The sequence below is a fragment of the Mustela putorius genome, unplaced genomic scaffold, assembly GCF_011764305.1.
Source record: "Mustela putorius furo isolate JIRA1106 unplaced genomic scaffold, ASM1176430v1.1 tig00000242_pilon_pilon_pilon, whole genome shotgun sequence".
NCBI lineage: Eukaryota > Metazoa > Chordata > Mammalia > Carnivora > Mustelidae > Mustela > Mustela putorius.
In genome coordinates, this window is record NW_025421325.1 from 12,507,821 (window position 1) to 12,525,837 (window position 18,017).

Genomic DNA, 18,017 nt, shown 5'->3' on the forward strand with positions numbered 1-18,017 from the left:
ATCCATTAAGGGATAGATCCATCTGTGCATCTAAGTCACCCACTTAGAAAATGGCCAATTATTTAATGAATACCTCCTACCAAGAGTCTAGGAAAAAGTCTTGCGGCAAAGAGTCACAACAATTCCTATAAAATCACATTAGCAAGTATATATGCTGCTCCCTTTGGACATGTCCAAATGCTTCCTTCAAGTGCCAAAGAAAAACCCCTATGGGATGCCATTCTCTACACCGGGGCTATTTTCTCAAGGTGTTGGCTGCTGCCCTAGGCTCTTGGGAGGTGATTATTGCTTTCTCCTGGATGGGAGGGACAGAGGGACCGAGAACTTCACAGCTGTGAGAGGAAAGGAAAAGAATTTAAGTGAATAACCCCCACTCTGAGGCTTGTTCAAATGAAGAGGCAGATACCTAGAAGGTATTACCCCCTCCTCACTCACACCATAGTTGACGGAAATCTTCCCACCAATCGTGGGAAGATTTGCCTCTGAGTTATTATAAATATTCTGCTCCTTTCCTCGGACTTTTTGCAGGTCAAGCCTAGTAGCTCCAAAGAGTGACAGAGAACAAGAAATTTAATTTCTGCACAGTGAAAGCAATAATGTGATTAGGGTTTTGTCATAAAAATCCTAGCACTGTTCATGGAACGAGCCATGGTCCTTCCTTTTCATATAAACATGTCAACACACCCACATGTGTTCTGAACGCCTTGAACACCTTGCAGGTACAAGGTTATTAATCAGTAATAATTCCTGAATTTGTAATCAATTATCCCACATCAATTATAGAGTGATTGAAGTTGATGATAGACAAACCACTAAAACAAAAATCCCCCTTCATCTGAAAGTGCACTAAGCATGGGCTGAAGTACTCCATATTTGCTCCACTCTGGGCTCCATTGCTCTGGCCATTAGCCAGAACTAACATATGCCCATCCTAGATGAAGTGTACCGCTTCCTCTCCTTACATTTTTTTTTTTCTATTTTGGTTTTTCTGGAAGGATCGAGCATCTCTAGAACTTGTTCTCCTTACCTATAAATCAAAAGTTTGATTTAAAAAGCACCTGTCCCAGGTCAACGGACTTGATAAAGTGTTGAGGGAAAATGACGCTTGCGGTGAGGTGGCAGGGAAAGCAAATACAGCTGCCATTCTGAGCCAGCAAGAGACACACTTGTCACCCTGACCAGTGAGACTTAGATTTGCACTCCCAGATGAGCTTGACTTCCCAGAAATAAAGCAGCATGGGACAACTCATTGCCTGCAAAGATCCTCTCCCATAGACTTTCACTCAACTCTGTTTCTTTTTCAGAAAGGAGATGCACCATACCCAAGGATTTTTCTGAAGCTCAATGATACAGTCGAAAGAGGAATACACATTGCACTCGAGGTCACAACCTACAGCTAGAGCCAAAGGTTAGGTGCCATTGAGTATGTGCCATGGGCTTACCCTTGGTATCATTGAACAGACTCTGCCTCTGGATCTGCTCTGTCCAAGGTGGAGCCATCTTTTGTGAAATACATCACCATCAGAGTGCTTTGTTCTGATAATGTATTACTCTAATACATCTGTTGCTTTAATGATATATTAATGTAATACATTATCAGAGCAAGGACAACTGATGATATATTATGGGAAGTAATGGTGCCATTCAGAAAATGAAGGATTCAAGAAAAGATTCATTAGAATTACAGGATAATAGCCAACATATGGGACTCTGGAAACTGCAATCTTGGTCTGTTTTCTACTGGTTAGATAAACAGCTCCCTTGTTCCAGAGGCTCCCCCGCCCCTTCTATTCAGGCACCAAATTCCATAAAACATTGGTTGCTACATATTTTATAAACTCTTTATACATACTAACAATGTCTCCCATGAACCTGGGGTCACTGCAGGCTCATTGTATCCAGTTACAATGTTTTTACTAGGAAGTCCTCCGTATTTACCCCTAACCATAGGAAACCAAGTAACATTGACCTCTGGACAGTTAGAACAGCATATCATCTCTCATTACAATAATCTGAACTCCAGTCATTGTTCAACATTAATTATTGCCAAGGCTATAGCATTTTCTTGCTACTTGACAGTTGATCTTCATCCTATCATTAACCTTAGGTCAATTTAATCCCAACCTCCATTTTCAGCACTATACAAACAATTTATTTCTGCATTTTTTTCAACCACACAAAGACAAACAATGTCAGACTGCTCCATGTTGTTTTGTGCATTATGATGATTAAACATTTTTAAAGACATCCAGACATCAAAGTTTGGAACGCACCAATCAACAAGAGTTCTGAAAATGAGATGTCGTGGTGGCTTGTTTTCCTGGAGAAAAATTATATGAGGAAGGACTCAAGAGTATGTAAGTTCAGGACTTAAAACATATTTTCTTTGAAGATTATTCTCTAATATGAACCAAGAAGATTTAAAATCAGCATCTACTATCCACTATAGTATAGAATACTATACATTTAGTGTTTCTTAAGCCATGAGCAGGAATAATAGCCAAATTCAGACAATTTTATCTGCCTAAGGTTTCTTTTTTTTTCTCCTGGAAATCAAAACTATGAATATAGGAGAAAGGAAGCTGGAATTCCTGCTGAGAAATTTATTTGGTGTTCTCCATTCTTCTTGACCTGATGCGTATATTGAAATGCCAGAAATAACAGTTTGACACAGCAAGGGCCATTGAAACAATAGTATTTAATGCATTTAACTGAAAAATAAGTAAGCTTTGAATTATCACAGCCAATTGCAAGTTAAAGGATGCTTTGCAGAAATTTGGTGAGCTCTCCTCTGCAAAATAAAATATAAAGCTAAAAAAGCCATTGAAATGTGTAATACTCAGAAAAGCATTGATTTAAAATTCTTTCAGGGGATAAACACTTTCATTTATAAAAGGGATGTTTTATTTCCACATATAAGATGTTATAGAAGATAAGGGTTAAAATCAAACAAGCAAACAAATAAACATAACACTGTATACATCAATATATCTTTATATGAATTTTAATTATTCCTGTGGCTTATCAAGAAGTTAAGATAAAAAGTCCAATGTTCTCTGTTATGACTTCGCATGATGACAGGGTAATGGCTTTAAGTATAGATGTGTTACCAACTGTCCAGGCTGAACCCTGGCCCTTCCTTTGTCTCTTGCTGCACTTACCACAAAGGAAAAACTGGAACACCTTGCCCTTGGCAGAAAGAGTGAGAACATTTACCTTTTCCAAAAGCACTTCTTTCTTTCTTTCTTTCTTTCTTTCTTTCTTTCTTTCTTTCTTTCTTTCTTTCTTTCTTTCTTTCTTTCTTTTTACCGAGACTTAAAATGTGGCATATGAAATTTGAGATTGCAATTTGTTTCCGCACAACTCTTAATGCAGAATGCAGGGTGACAGTACTTACATGTGCAGCTGAGCATTAGCGTCCGAGATCTCTCATTATCCTGACCTTGAACAAGAAGTGTCTAATTCCAAATCTGCCTCAGTGCCCCAGAGTGATTCCCAGGGAAAGTTCTGTGACTGCCTTCTAGACCTTCGATTATCACAAGACTCGAGGAAAGCGCGCTGCCCTTGTTCTGAATGTGTGTACTATTGCCAAGAGCTTTCTCACTTCCAGGAAGGAATGAGGTCCAGGGACAGAGCGAAAAGGTCCCCTTTGTTGTTGAACTTAGGAACTGACAACAAAAGCAGGTAGGTAATAGGAAGTCTCCCTGCCATCCTGGCAGGCCAGAATTCTGCATCATGACCCAGTGGCCAGATTTGTCCGCAGTTCTGTGGGAGCTCATGGACAAAGGGACACAAGCCCAAGGCTTCCCGGAACCCTAAAGAGTCTGGAATGGGGAGATAAGCCTACAATCCCCCCTTAGCCTTGGGAAAAAAGGCCTTTGCACACTAAGGTCTAGAACTAACTGGATACTGAAGACTCATCCTGTGAATCTATCATTAATTCTTAGAAAACACAAATTTTAGGGGTGCCTGGCTGGCTTAGTGTCGCAAGCGACTCTTGATGTCGGGGCTGTGAGTTCAAGCCCCATGTTGAGTCTAGAGATAACTTAAAAATAAAAATCTTGAAAAAAAAAGAAAAAAATAATATACAAATTTTAGCAGGAAATCCTGGGAAATGAATTAGAAATATAATGTAAGGACTGATAATAAATGGATCTACAACTCAACCTTTACACTGATGATTGACACAGGTTTCCTCAAAACTTCTACTTCACGACAAAGTCATTGTCTGCTTTTCCTCACTCCTCACAAATTCTCCCGTACCCTCAAAATTCAACCTAACCTGCTTTTTTGTTACATCCTGGTATGGGAATCTTGATGAGTAAGAAGTACACATATGAAATCTGCAGCAGCTTTTAGTAAAATAGTCTTTCGTATAGATCATGCAAACCTGCCAGAAGCAGCTGGCACTTCTCATGACAGATGTTGTTAACAATTTCACTGGAATCTCAGAAACCTAATAGGAAAAACTCTGAGTTCTGTTAATGCTGAACTTTTAAGTTACTTAAGTAATTTCACAGTCAAATGATGAGTTTTTCTATGCAGTGATGAATTTCTACATGGCATTAAAAATATCTAAATTCCACATGTCAAATAAAAAATGCTATTACCAGGCATATGTCTGTGTCTGCACATCCTTGAAGTATGGGGATTTCAAGTGAGATTTGCCATCTAACAGGGAAAGATGGCAGTCTACTTGAGCTTGCTTACAAGGAGGAAGCAGAATCTTGGCACTCACCACTCCCCACTGCCGTCTTGGAAACAACAGTCTGAAAGTAAACAAGGAATGAGCTATACCTTGCTGCGTGCCACCAGAATGTGCTATGATGAATTCTCTCCAAGATCAGGGACCACCTTCAAGCAGTCCTGAAAAATGACACCCAAAACCAGGTGAGAAGACCTTCTGCTGACAGATCGGTGGTTGCTAGATGCAGGAGGTGGGGGAGAGGGCTGGGTAAAAAGGGTGCAGCTAGTCGAAAGGTTAAAAACTCCCAGTTACAAGATAAATAAGTTCTGGGGATATGATGTACAAGATGGCGACTGCTGTTAACGATCCTAGGTTGTGTACTTGGAAGTTACTAAGAGAGTAACTCTCAGAAGTTCTCATGGCAAGAAAATAAATCAATTATGTGAGGTGACAGATGTTAACTAAATTTATGGTGATGATCATTTTGCAATGTATACATATGTCAAACCTTCACTTGATATTTTATACCTAAGACTGATACAGTGTTATATATTAATTCTATCTCAGTAAAAAAATGGAGGGGAGAAAAGATCTCCTGGTGTACCAGCCCTGGAAGGACCAACCTGTGATCTCACTCCTGGATGACTCTGCAAAGAAAAATTCCGTAGGCACAGCTTGGTTTAGGTAGATACCATAAGATATATGGGAGTGGGAATGGGAAAAGGGGAGGAGTTCTCAAACCTATAGCTTTAAGGCTCTATTACCCTACACAGCCTTCTCTCCAACTGCTGACAAAGAGCTAGTGTTGAAGGAAAGAGATGGGCCTCTTGCACGTTGGGCAAGGTGATGAGTTTTGGCTGCCAATGAAATGGAAAATTCTGACCAAGAAAATTCTGGGATGGTGAAATTTCGCTCAAGAGTGGACATAATAAAACCTCAACCTCTCATCAGTGCCCTTTCCCCACGTTTACCTTCAGTCATCACATCCTAAAGCTCACATTATAAACCTGTATTCACAGGCCAACTTGGACACAAAGCTCCACTTTCATGCAGTCTATGTTCCATTGTACAAATTGTGGGCACACATTTTAGCCTGCTTTCACGAATGTTGTTCTGTTCGTTCAAACATAAGCTTGATCTGCCATACACAGTAAAGCAAGTTCAACAGAAAGGCATGAAAGGACATGACGTAAAAAGCAACTTAAATGTAAGCTAATCTCTCAACAAGCTTTCACTGAGCACCAGCTACGTAACCAGTTCAAATAAGCCTCAAATCAAATTCAAAATGAAGTTATGGACACATTAGGGGTCTTGATACATATGTCCAAACTGCCTTCTAAAAGGGTTCTGACACTTGGCACTCCCACAAGCAATGTAAGAAAGTCCCTGTTTCACTGTATGTGTGGCATTAGATTAAAACCTTAAGTAAGAAGGATGTCATACAAACTGTGTATTGCATAAACCCAATGTTCTGCAGCTTTAAATCCCTAATATTTTAGGTGGTAGAGAATCTAGTTTAGAACCTAGAGGTCAGACCCTCTCAACTTTAAACAATAGGAAGAAGTTAGGTGAACAGTAAACCTATTTTGGTTATCTTCACATATACACCAAGGTTCTTATGACCACCTTTCATTTAACTCCAAAATCTATAGATTCGAAAAATTCCCTGCACATCCATGATTTTCATACAATGACAAGTATTATCTCTGGCCCCATCTCCCCATATTCAGAGACCATAGCTTCATCCGTACCCTGGTGAAGTGAGTCTGTGTGTTCACATTTTATTTAGGCAACCCAAACAATGGGCAAATCAGATGGGACAGAGAGGAAATGCCTAAGCCCAGCTGAGCCAATCAGATTTCTCCTACCAAAGTTGGTCATTGGAATTTTGTTCCAACTTTAAGAATAAGTCTGAGCAATGGGTAACAGCCAAACGGAGTTCAAATTTGGCTCCCTGAAAAGTCAAAGCTGAAACTATGGGGAAGCAGAAGTTGAGGGGAAAATCTGTAATTCGAGGAAATGGAGAGACATGTAGAGAGAAGACAATGCTCGCCGTGGAGTTCCTGGTGCCTGGTGACCGCCTGGTTCTTTATAGGTCTTCCTGGGCTTCCTGCACTCTGCATCTAGAGATCTTTCTGTATCCTTAAAATAGATGTTTTGTTTTTGTTTTTTAGGTGAACTAACTTGGCAAGAACAAATTCTCTTCAAGTTCTCACCTTTCTACCCCAATTTTAAGATACACATCTCCCTCTTCCCCAAATACCACTTGAAAAAATTTCTAATACCTGGATTTATCATACAATCAGTATGTATATTATATATAATGAGAGTTTCCCTCCTTGAAAAGTTGTTAGATTGATGGCATATCTTGAATATGACAACTTCTCAGAACCCAAGCTTATAAAACATAGAGGAAGTAAGACTGGTTGGTCAGCTGCATGCTCTTTACCCTCATGCTCCCCAGCTAAAGGAATCCCAATAGCTTCTAGGCAGAGATATCTAGAATATATATCTAAATATATATCACAAATGGCCAAGTAATTTTAAAGATTTATTTATTTATTTGAGAGACACAGACTGCACACGCTCCATGGGTTGGGGGGGAGGCTCTTAAGCAGATTCCCCTATAGATGCAATCTCGCCACACTGAGATTACCACTTGAGCCAAAACCAAGAGTTGGAAGCCCAGCTGACTGAGCCACCCAGGTGCCCCCCACCTTTTCTTTAAAGATTTATTTATTTTAGAGAGAGAGAGAGCGAGCCCAGGGAATTTTAAAGAACCAAGTGGAGAGACAAGGCTTATTATGTTTATTTGAGCTCAGCCTTTTTGAGCTGAACCCACTTATTACGAAAAGTTCTGTACAGATTGCCCCACCTTATACATAGTTACCTATTACCATCACCATTCCTTATTATATGGTGAATTTTTTTTAAGTTCTTTTTTTTTATTTTGAGAATTGAATTTTTTTAAAAAGATTATATTTGTTTATTTGACAGAGAGAGGCACAGCAAGAGAGGGAACACAAGCAATGGGAGTGAGAGAGGGAAAAGCAGGCTTCCCACTGAGCAGGGAGCCTGATGTGGGACTTGATCCCAGGACCCTGGAACCTGAGCTGAAGTCACGCTGAGAAAATGAAACTTTCTACTTCTACCAACTGTATCCCATAGAAAACAGTAAGATGAAGAAATAAAGTTTGCTAGATTTATCACCAGAATTTGCCTTAGAAATGTGTTGCTTTCCTGGTAGATAGACAAGGCATCTGATTTAGGCATTGAGTGCCATTCCATAATTAATACAAAAGCCACAACTTCAGACACTTCTTCCTCTTTTAACCCGTCTCCCTCTTTCCCACTACATCAAGGAGTCAAGGAGCCAGCTTTAATCTAAGGGATCCAAGAGTTGGACAGAGAGGACTGTCAAAAGCATGGAGAACACCCCGTAGAAGATCATTCTTGAAGGAAGCCACATGTGTCCGGCATCTGTTTGCCATCTCTGTGGTGACTGGCTTTAATGAGTTCTAATTTCTGATGGGAACAAACAGAACTGTGAATGCACCCAGGGAATCCACCTGGCGAGTGCTTTTGTCATTTCGTCATTTCTTCATTTCTGTTTGCCTACTTGTTGTGCTTCTTAATTTGTCAAACCCTCTAAAGATGTGTGGTGAAAGAACATAATTACAATTTTTTTAATTACAAAAAAAAGCATTCATACAATACTGGCAGAATCATGCGAATCCTTCTGCTCATTTCTATTTGAGCTAAAGCTTGATGTTTACTCACACAAAAAGCTTTCTAATTATTGTACTAGAACTATGTTTGCTACCCTCATGGATTGGGATAATCCTATAGAGTGATGGTACTTCTTCATTCGCTTGCTCTCCGTCCCAAAGCCTGCAGAACTGAAACAAATGGAATTAGCCAGCACCAAAATTAGAAAAAGCTCACCTTCTATTTCACAACCCACCAAAAAGCATAATTAAACAGAATATGCAGTCAAGTCCGAACATTTAAGATCACCACTTTCCCGAGAAGATGAAAGAAACTTTCAAGAAAGTCATTTTCCCTCTGGAACTTGGCTCTATATGACAGATGACCTGGGATCATATGAAAAAGGAGTATTCCCGATTATACTGTTTAAGCTCGGAAACATTCCAAGGAAGGAACGAATCCGTTCTGAACTCCTGACCAGTGCTTTCCAGTGTCTGTCTGCAGTTCCTTCGGTAGAATTTAGGTTGGTGCCACAGTTCCTGCTGAAAGCTCAAAGTGTTGAGCAATCTGCAGCAGAGACCTCAAGATAATGGGGTAGGTGCTATTTTAGGGTTATGAATAGAGCCTTGATGAGGGAAAAGTCACAAAAGGCTTCAAGAGAGATGGGTGTTGAAAGATCCAACCAAAATGAATGTGTGAAGTTGCCAGATGTGGAGGGCTCCATGATGAGCTGCAGGGAAGGCTCCCCCGAAGGATACACACACACCCTTCTAGAAACCTCTGTGTTGGCCAGACAAAATATTCTGGAGGCCAGATTTAGTGTGTGGGCCTTCCCATTTATGTCCCCTACTTTAAAGATGTTTTAGGCAGTGGGGACAAAAGGCACAGAAACAGGAAATTGGGGGAGGGAGTTGCGAAGTCTGGGCAGCTGGCTGTACTGTTTCAGGAGGGGCAGGAGGTAAGATGACTAGGGGTTGGTTAGGAGGGAGGAAGGCTTGGAAAACTGCTCAACTAACACTAGACTTTATCCCAAGCACCCTGGTGAGCCAGAGGCTCACTCTAAGCAGAAGGATGACGCGAAGATTCACTTTTAGTAAGAGAATTGCCAGCAGGCCTATAGAGGAGACAGGCAGATGCGGGAAGGCTAGTTGGTGACATGAGAGACCAAGAGAGAGGCCAAGATGGTGGCAATGAAGGTGGTGAGGATGGGTTACCACTGGAGATATCTCTGAGGCGGAAGAGAAAAGGCTCAGCTGTGGGAGCAAGAGAGGGGAGAGGTTAAGAATGATCCCAAGGCTCTGGCTTTAGTAAGAGTTTATGTAAAAATACATTGGTCAGAATTGAGAATCAGGAAAGGAACAGTTGGGAGAGTGATCATTTCTGCTTAACATATACTAAATTTTAAATACCTGTGGTTTTAACCAGCTGGCAATATTTTTTTTTTCCTTTCTCTTTGTGTTCTTTTGAATTTTGGAACATTCCAAACTTCTGGAAAAGGTAGAAATAGAATAAGAAAGAAAAGAAATAAAAAAGCTACACTTTAAACCCCTGAGCCTTACTATGTCCAAATAAGTTGTTGACCTCACGCCCCATTACCTCCGAATTCTTCCGTGTATATTTCCTACAAACCAGAAAATTCTCCCACACAATGGGAAGATAAGCCCAAAATCAGGAAAATTAACTTGATACACCATTACCACCTAAATCCTCAAACCTCAGTCAAGTTCTGCCAGATGTCTCATCAATCTTTCTTAGCGCAAGAATCCGTGCAGAATCTCGGTTGCCAGGTCGTATGCATCCCCTTCAGTCTGCAACAGGGCCCCTGTCTTTGCTTGCCTTTCCTGTCCTTGACTCCTTTTAAGATTACAGGTCATTTTGTTACACGTCCCTCAATTTGGGTTTGTCTGGTGTTTCCTCATGATTAGATTCAGGTTATGCATCTTAGGCAGGGAAATCAATGAAACGATGCTTCCTTTTTATTGCATCTTCTCAGGTGGTGCATGATTTCAATTTATCCCCTTACTGATGATGTCTGCTTTGATTGCTTGATTAAAGTGGTATCTGCCAGTTTTCTTCCCTTTAATGTTACTTTTTTGCTTATGTAATTAATAAGTGAGTTTGCTATTGCTCATCAAACTTGCAATGTACTCATTCATTAGTTTATATCAGAATGGATTTGGGATTTCTTTATTCGATTGGTTATAATCCATTACTATCATTATTTATTTAGGTGCTTAAACTGTTCTAGATCTGGACACTGGGATCCCCTTCAGGCTGGTTTCTGTGTCCTTTTGACATGTTCTTATCACTCTTTGAACACTTCCTTGCTTTCTGGCATAAATAAGATGCTCCAGACTCCGCTTGTACTTTTCCTACCAGCCTTGAAATCAGTCATTTCTCTAAGGAGCCTTGTTTCCTTTTAGTGGAGAAGAATATTTAGAAGCTGCATTCTGGGAGCTGGATGTGCTCATATTATTGCAATGTCACTGTTGCCGGCGCTCTGGGAGGACAGAGCTAGGGAATGTATTTGCGTACACATATCTACACACACATACTAACATGCAGAGATTCACACACACATTTATTTCTTCTTTATAAATCTATCTACATATATTGAAAACCACAGGTTCATACTGCCAACCTAACATCATAGAGTTTGTTCTAATTTTCTGTCTCTCTATACCTCTAAATTCACTTTCTAATAGTGAAAAAGCTGGCTTTCTGGTTACTTTTGACTGAACCACCATATATAGCCACACCCCGGCTCTCCTGTTGTTCCATCCCTGGCACAGATGCCCTCCCCAGGCCACTCAGCATTCGATACTTTCCTCAGGACTGTCCCCCATACGGGTGCCCTCTTCACCCTGCTCAGGCTTTGTGAGCCCTTTCTGGAACACAGGAAATCCTTCCCCCACCCCTTACCCCAACTTAGGTTCAGATACCGACCTTGCTCTGCCCCACATAACAGCTTTAGGACCAAATTATTCAGGAAAGGAAGAGAATGTGGGGAAAAAGGAATAGGAAACTGGAAGCACGAGGAAGAGAGGAATGTTAAATAGATATATTGAGAAGCACTATGGCATAGGGGATAAGATAAAAGGCTGGGTTCCAACAGGCTCTGCCACTTGTTTTCCGTGGCCTCGAGCAAGCTACTGTATTTTATCAGAAGAAGATGTATATTTTGTAATTAAAATTTTTTGGTTAATTGTAGATTCGCATGTGGTTTTAAGAAATAATGCAGAAAAATCCCACGTACCCTTTACCCAGTTTCCCCCAATGATAACACCTTCTAAAAATCACAACCAGTATGTTGACATTGGTATAGTCAAGACACAGAGCATTTCCATCACCACGGGAGTCTTCCATGTAGCCCATTCATAGCCATACCTAGTTCTCTCCTCTTACCATCCCCTCCTTCATTTCTATCAACTACCAATCTGTTCTCCATTTCGATAATTTTGTCATGTTCAAGAATGTTACGTAGATGGATTCGTACAGTGTGTAACCCTGGGGTCAGCCTTTTTTACCAGCATGATCCATCTGAGATTTGTCTAGGTTATTGCATGTATCAACATTTTATTCCTTTCTATCCCGTGGCACCGAGTAAATTCCATGATACGGATATATCACTGATTGTTTAACCATTCACCCAGTTAAGGACATCTGGGTTGGTCCCAGTTTGGGTCTGTTACCATAAAAGCTGCTCTAAACATTAATGTAGAATTTTTCGTGTGTGAACGTAAGTGTTCGTCTCTCTGGGACTAATGCCTAGGAGTACAATTGCTAGCTCCTATCGTAATGCATGTAGTATTTTAAGAAACTGCCAGACTGTTGGCATTCTCATGAGCAGCATATGAGTTATTCTGTTTCTCCGCTTCCTCAGTAGCATTGGATGTTGTCATCATTCTTTATATTAGCCATACTGTTAAGTTTGGAGTGGTATTGCAATGTGACGAAAATTTTCATTTCCTTAGCAGCTAAAGATGTTGAGCATATTTTCATGTACTTATTGCCATCTGTATATCTTCTTTAATGAAATATCTCTTCATATCTTTGCTCATGTTAAATTGGATAGTTTGGTTTTTACTGTTGAGTTTTGAGAGCTCTTTATATATTCTAGATACTAATCCTTTGTCAGAGATATGGTTTGTAAATATTTTCTCCCATTCTGTAGCTTGACTTTCATCCTTTTGACACAGCATTTTGTAGCACAAAAGTTTTCAATTTGATGAAGACCAGTTTATCAAATTTTACTCTTATGGATCATGCTTTTGGGGTCAAGTCTAAAACTTCTTGCATAGCTCTAAATCTTGAAGATGTTGTCTATGTTTCTTCCTAAAAAGTTTTGTCATGTCACATCATACATTTAAGTCTTGATCCATTTTGAGTTAATTTTTATAGCAGACTTGAAATCAAGTTTGAGATTCAGTTTTTTACCTATCAATGCCTTATTGCTCCAGAACTATTTATTGTAAAGATTATCATTCCTCCTCTGAATTACTTTCAACCTTTGTCAAAAATCACTTGAACATATTTTTGTGGTTCTATTTCTGGGATCTCTATTCTCTTCCATTCATCTATGTGTCTCTCCCTGTACCAACACTGCAGTCTTTTTTCCTTGTACCTATGTAGAAATTCTTGAAATTGAGTAGACTGATTCCTCCTACTTTATTTTTCTTTTTCAAAATTGTCTGAGCTATTCTACTTTCTCTGTTTTCCCATATAAAATATTTTAATAATCTTACCTTTACAAACAAAATCTTGTGGAAATTTTCTTTCAAAGATTTTATTTATTTGAAAAAGAGAGAGAGAGAGAAATCATGAGGAGGGGGCAGGAGTAGAGGGAGAAGCAGACTTCCCACTGAGCAGGGAGCCCTATGCAGGACTTGATCCCAGGACCCTGAGATCATGACCTGAGCTGAAGGCAGATGCTTAACCAAATGCGCACCCCACTTGTGGAGATTTTGATAGAAATTGAATTAAACCTCTATGTCAGTTTGGGGGATATTTACATCTTTACTATGTGGAAGTCTTTCAGTCCATAAATATACCCTTTCCCTCCATTATTTCAGGTATCTCCCTCTGTCATCAGCATTGTGTGCCTGTTGTCATGTAAGTTCTGTTGGTGTTTGTTAGATTTATGCATATTTATTTTTAAGCAATTTTATATGGTATTGTATTCTAATTTCACTGTCCATGTGTTCATTGCTTGTATAAAGAAGCATAATTAATTTTTAAGCATTTGTGTTGTATCCTAATTCACTTATTCTTGTACCTTGAATCTAAATTCATTTATTCCAGGACGGTTTTTTGTAAACTCTTGGGATTTTCCTACGTAGACATTAATGTCATTTGTCAGTCAAGTTTTATTCTTATTCTATAGTTTTATTTCTTCCTTTATTCTTATTCTATAGTTTTATTTCTTCCTTCCTGATCACTATGCCTTTTATTCCCTTTTCTTCCCTTATTCTACTGATTAGAAATTCCAGCACTATGTTGATAAGAGTGGTTAAAGAGACATCTTTGGCTTATTCTCAACCCAAGGGGGATGAATTTAGTCTTTCATTATTAAATATAATGTTAGCTATTTTTTGTTTTAGATGGGTTTAGGGTTTTTTGTTGTAAGTGTTTCCTGTTAAGTTGAGGCATTTTCCCCTATTCTATTTTTTTCAGAGTTTTTATCATGAGCAGGTGTTGGATTTTGTCAAAGGTTTTTCCTGATATGCCATGTAACTTTTCTTCTTTAGTCTTGGAATATGGTGAATCACACTGATTTATTTTCGAATACTGAATCAACCTCACCCCTAGAATAAACCACATTTAGTCATGGTGTATAATTCGTCTTATGTATGACTAAATCCTATTTGCGAATGTTTTGTTACGGATTTTTGCATCTGCGTTCATGAGAGGTATTTGCCTGTATTTTTATTTTTGTATTATTTTTTGTCTGGTTTTGGTATCAGGATAATAATTAGCTTCATAAAATAAACTAGGTAATCATCCTTCTCTTCTATTTTCTGGAAAAGATTGTATAAAATAGGTGTTAATACTTCTCTAAGCTTTTGGTAGGCTTCTATGGTAAAACCATCTGGGCCTGGAGCTTTCTTTTTTGGGAATTTGAGAATTATTAATTACAGTTTCTTAGTAATTACAGGGCTATTCAAATATCTTTTTCATGTTACATAAGTGTAGTAGTTTGTGCTTTTTTTGTGGAAATGGTCTATGTCACCTAAGTTATCAAATTTATGTATGTGGAGTTGTTTGTAACATTCCCTTATTCTCCTTTTGATGTCTGTAGGGTCCGTAATGATACTCCATTTTAATCACATATTGGTGATTTTTGTCATTTCTCTTTTTTTTATTGTCACTCTTGATGGACATTTGTTATCCTATGGATTTTTTAAAAACCATCTGTTTATTTCTTTGATTTTTCTCCATTGCTTTTCTTTTCAATTTCTTTCATTTGTTCTCTGTTACTTCCTTCTGCTTGCTTTAGGTTACTTTTTGCTCTTTTTCTAGTCCTTGAAGTAGGAGCTTGAATTATTGATTTGAAACTTTTCCTCTCTTATAAGTATGCATTTAATGCTATATATACATTTCCCTCCCAATATCTGCTATGTCCCCCAAATTTTAACATGTTTTATTTTAGGTCAGTTAAACATATATTTTTTTAGATTTTTATTTATTTATTTGAGATAGAGAGAATGTGAGAGAGAGAGAGAGCATAAGAAGAGGGAGAGCCAGAAGGAGAAGCAGACTCCCTGCCAAGCTGGGAGCCCAATGCAGGACTCGATCCCAGAACTCCAGGATCATGATCTGAGCTGATAGCCATAACTTAACCAACTGAGCCACCCAGGCGCCCCAGTTTAACATATATTTTTTTATTTTCCTTGAAACTTCCCCTTTGATCCACAGGTTATTTAGTAGCATGTTGCTTAGTTTCCAAATGTTCAAAGATTTTTTTTGTCATTCTGTTATTGGTTTCTAATTTGACTCCATTGTGGTTGAAAGATCACACTATATGATTTCAATTTTTAAAAATTTGTTGATGTTTGTTTTAGAACCCAACACATGGTCTCCCTTGGTATCTAATTTATGGGCATATGAAAAGAAGATATATTCCACTATTGTTGGGGGATGTCTTCTGTAAGTTTTCATTAGCGCTTCGTTGTGACATTGTTGAGCTCTGCCAAATCTTTGCTAACTTCTGTCTAATTGTTCTAGCAAGTGTTGAGAGAGAGGTGTTAAACCCTTCAACTACAATTGAGGATTTGTCTATTTTTCTTCTTAGTTCTATCAGTTTTTGCTTCATATACTTTGCAATCTTTTGTTTGGTGCGTATGCATTAAAGATCACTGTGTCTTCTTAGTGGATTGACTCTTTAGCATTATATAATGTCTTTCTCTGGTTTTGTAAATTTTCTTTCATTAAAATATGCTTTATTTTATATAAATATAGCCACTTATGCTTTCCTTTGATTAATGTTTACACTGTATATATGTATATTTTGTGTCCCTTTAGTTCCAGCCTGCCTACGATATTATACTTGAAGTAAGTTTCTTATGGACAGCATATAGCTGGGTCATGTTTTTTAATCCACTCTGCCATCTGCTGTTTTTTAATTGGTATATTTAGACCATGTGCATTAATATGGCAATTGATATGTTAGGGCTTACATCTGCTGTTTCATTTTTTCTTTCTGTTTGTTCATTCTCTTTCATTTCTATTTCCTTTTTTGAGACTTCTGTGGATTACTTAAACACATTTTTAGAATTCCACTTTGGTTTATCTAAAGTGTTCAGAGTGCATCTCTTTGTATAGTCTTTTCAGTGGTTGCTCCAGGTACTACACCATATATACATAACTTATGACAGTCATCATTGGTATCATCATTGTACTAGTTCAAGTGAAGTATAAACACTTTAAACCTCTTTATTCTCCCTTCTCTGTTTATAATTGTCTTAAATATTCTGCACATATTCAGAGTGACATCAGAGAGTATTAAAATTCTTGCTTTAACCATCAAACACAATTTAGAAAATTCAGGAAGAGAAGGAAAGCCCATTATATTTACCCATATTTTTTGCTTATGATGCTCTTTCTTACCTCCTAATGTCCCAAGCTTCCGTCTTTCATTGTTGTCTTTCTGTTTAGAGAAATTCCCCATTTTTTTAGGATAGGTCAGCTGTGTTTCCTTTATCGTGTCCGGGATTTTTAGCTATACTAAGCAGGAGTAATAGGAAAAATTACGTCTCATCTACCCCACATCCCTAGAAGCAGAAGTCTTAAGAGGCACATTTTAACCTAAGTGAGGAGCTGGCTTTCGATTGCTGTTGGTCAGGCTGCAGTCACAATTAGTTGTTTCAGTCTCTGTGTGTGCAAATGTGATCAGAGCTATTTATATTGTTTCAGTTTAATTGAGTTGGATACATTGCTTAAAAACAGGCTTAGCCTTTGAGAGAGAGGAATTCACAGACATAAGAGTTCCTCTCAAAGAAGGTTGCAGAGAAGAGGATTTCTCCTGGTCCAAAGATCCCTTAGAGCAGAGGAAAGGAAAGGAGTGCCGTCACTAAATGTCATCTGGAATAGCCCTCCATGAACTCCATACCATCCAACTGGTATACTCTTGATGCACTTTATTGGCCTGTATAATAAAGAGGAGCTTGCTAGAAAGTATGTGATATGGTTGTTATTTTGGGAGTCATGACTGAATGACAACATCCTCTTGACATTTCCATCAACAAACCATTTAAAGACCATCTGAGGAAGAAATCTGAACCCTTATAGTTGTCAGAAACCTTCCATTGAGACTTTCTGGTCCGATCAATAAAGTGTCAGCATCGAAACTTTCAGAATGAGTGTCATTATCTTGGCAGAAAATACAGAGACAATAGTGGTGTTTTCTCCTAAAAACTGCTACATCACCAGTGCTGTGGATCGCACAGAGGACAACTTTGTGTGGAAAGCCATGGATATCAAGGACTTGGCTTTGAAAAGTAATTTGGGAAATCCAGACACTTATTATGATCAAATTCCTTTATTTATATATTCCCAAGAGTGATACATAATAAAAATTACACCTAAATAAGTTTATAAGAGCTTTTTCAATAAATATAAAAAAATTAAGTGATAGGAAATCATTGTGCTATTATTTAATTAGCATCATTATATTCCCTAGTGGTATATAAAATGGGATGTATTTTATATTCAATAGCATCTTTCTTTAGTAGCAGATTAAGAAATACAGGAAATGGCAACAGTGAAGAAAACTGAGAAAAGAGCTCTGTAAGGTATGGAATAAGAGAACCAAAGCTGCAGGGATGGGAGTTTGTAGTCTAAAAAGAGAATAGTGGAGGTTCAAAGGTGGGGGAATCTTGATAATAACAAACTCTAAGGTATGGTCTTGGTAAAGGTTTGGGGAAATAGAGACCAAGGTCACTGACCTACAAGGGATTAAGAAGCTGTAAGGTATGTTGTTTAATGGATCCTCACACGGACACTATTATAACCCAGGCAGATGGCAGGAATTGGGTTGGAGAGGAAGATAGTGAATAGGAATTTCAATTGCTCCATAAGGGCAGGATGTTGGAAGACTGAAGCAAATACTGAGGAATAAGGTTGT

The 18,017-nt window shown here is 38.5% G+C and overlaps 1 long non-coding RNA gene across 1 annotated transcript; it reads left to right on the forward strand.

The window, feature by feature from the left end:
• Positions 1 to 4,778: 4,778 nt before the first annotated feature.
• Positions 4,779 to 10,478, forward strand: LOC106006407. The gene is made up of 5 exons (XR_006606252.1): positions 4,779 to 4,890; positions 5,255 to 5,371; positions 6,862 to 6,992; positions 7,685 to 7,861; positions 8,050 to 10,478. It is a non-coding gene; the product is annotated as an uncharacterized LOC106006407 (long non-coding RNA).
• Positions 10,479 to 18,017: the final 7,539 nt, after the last annotated feature.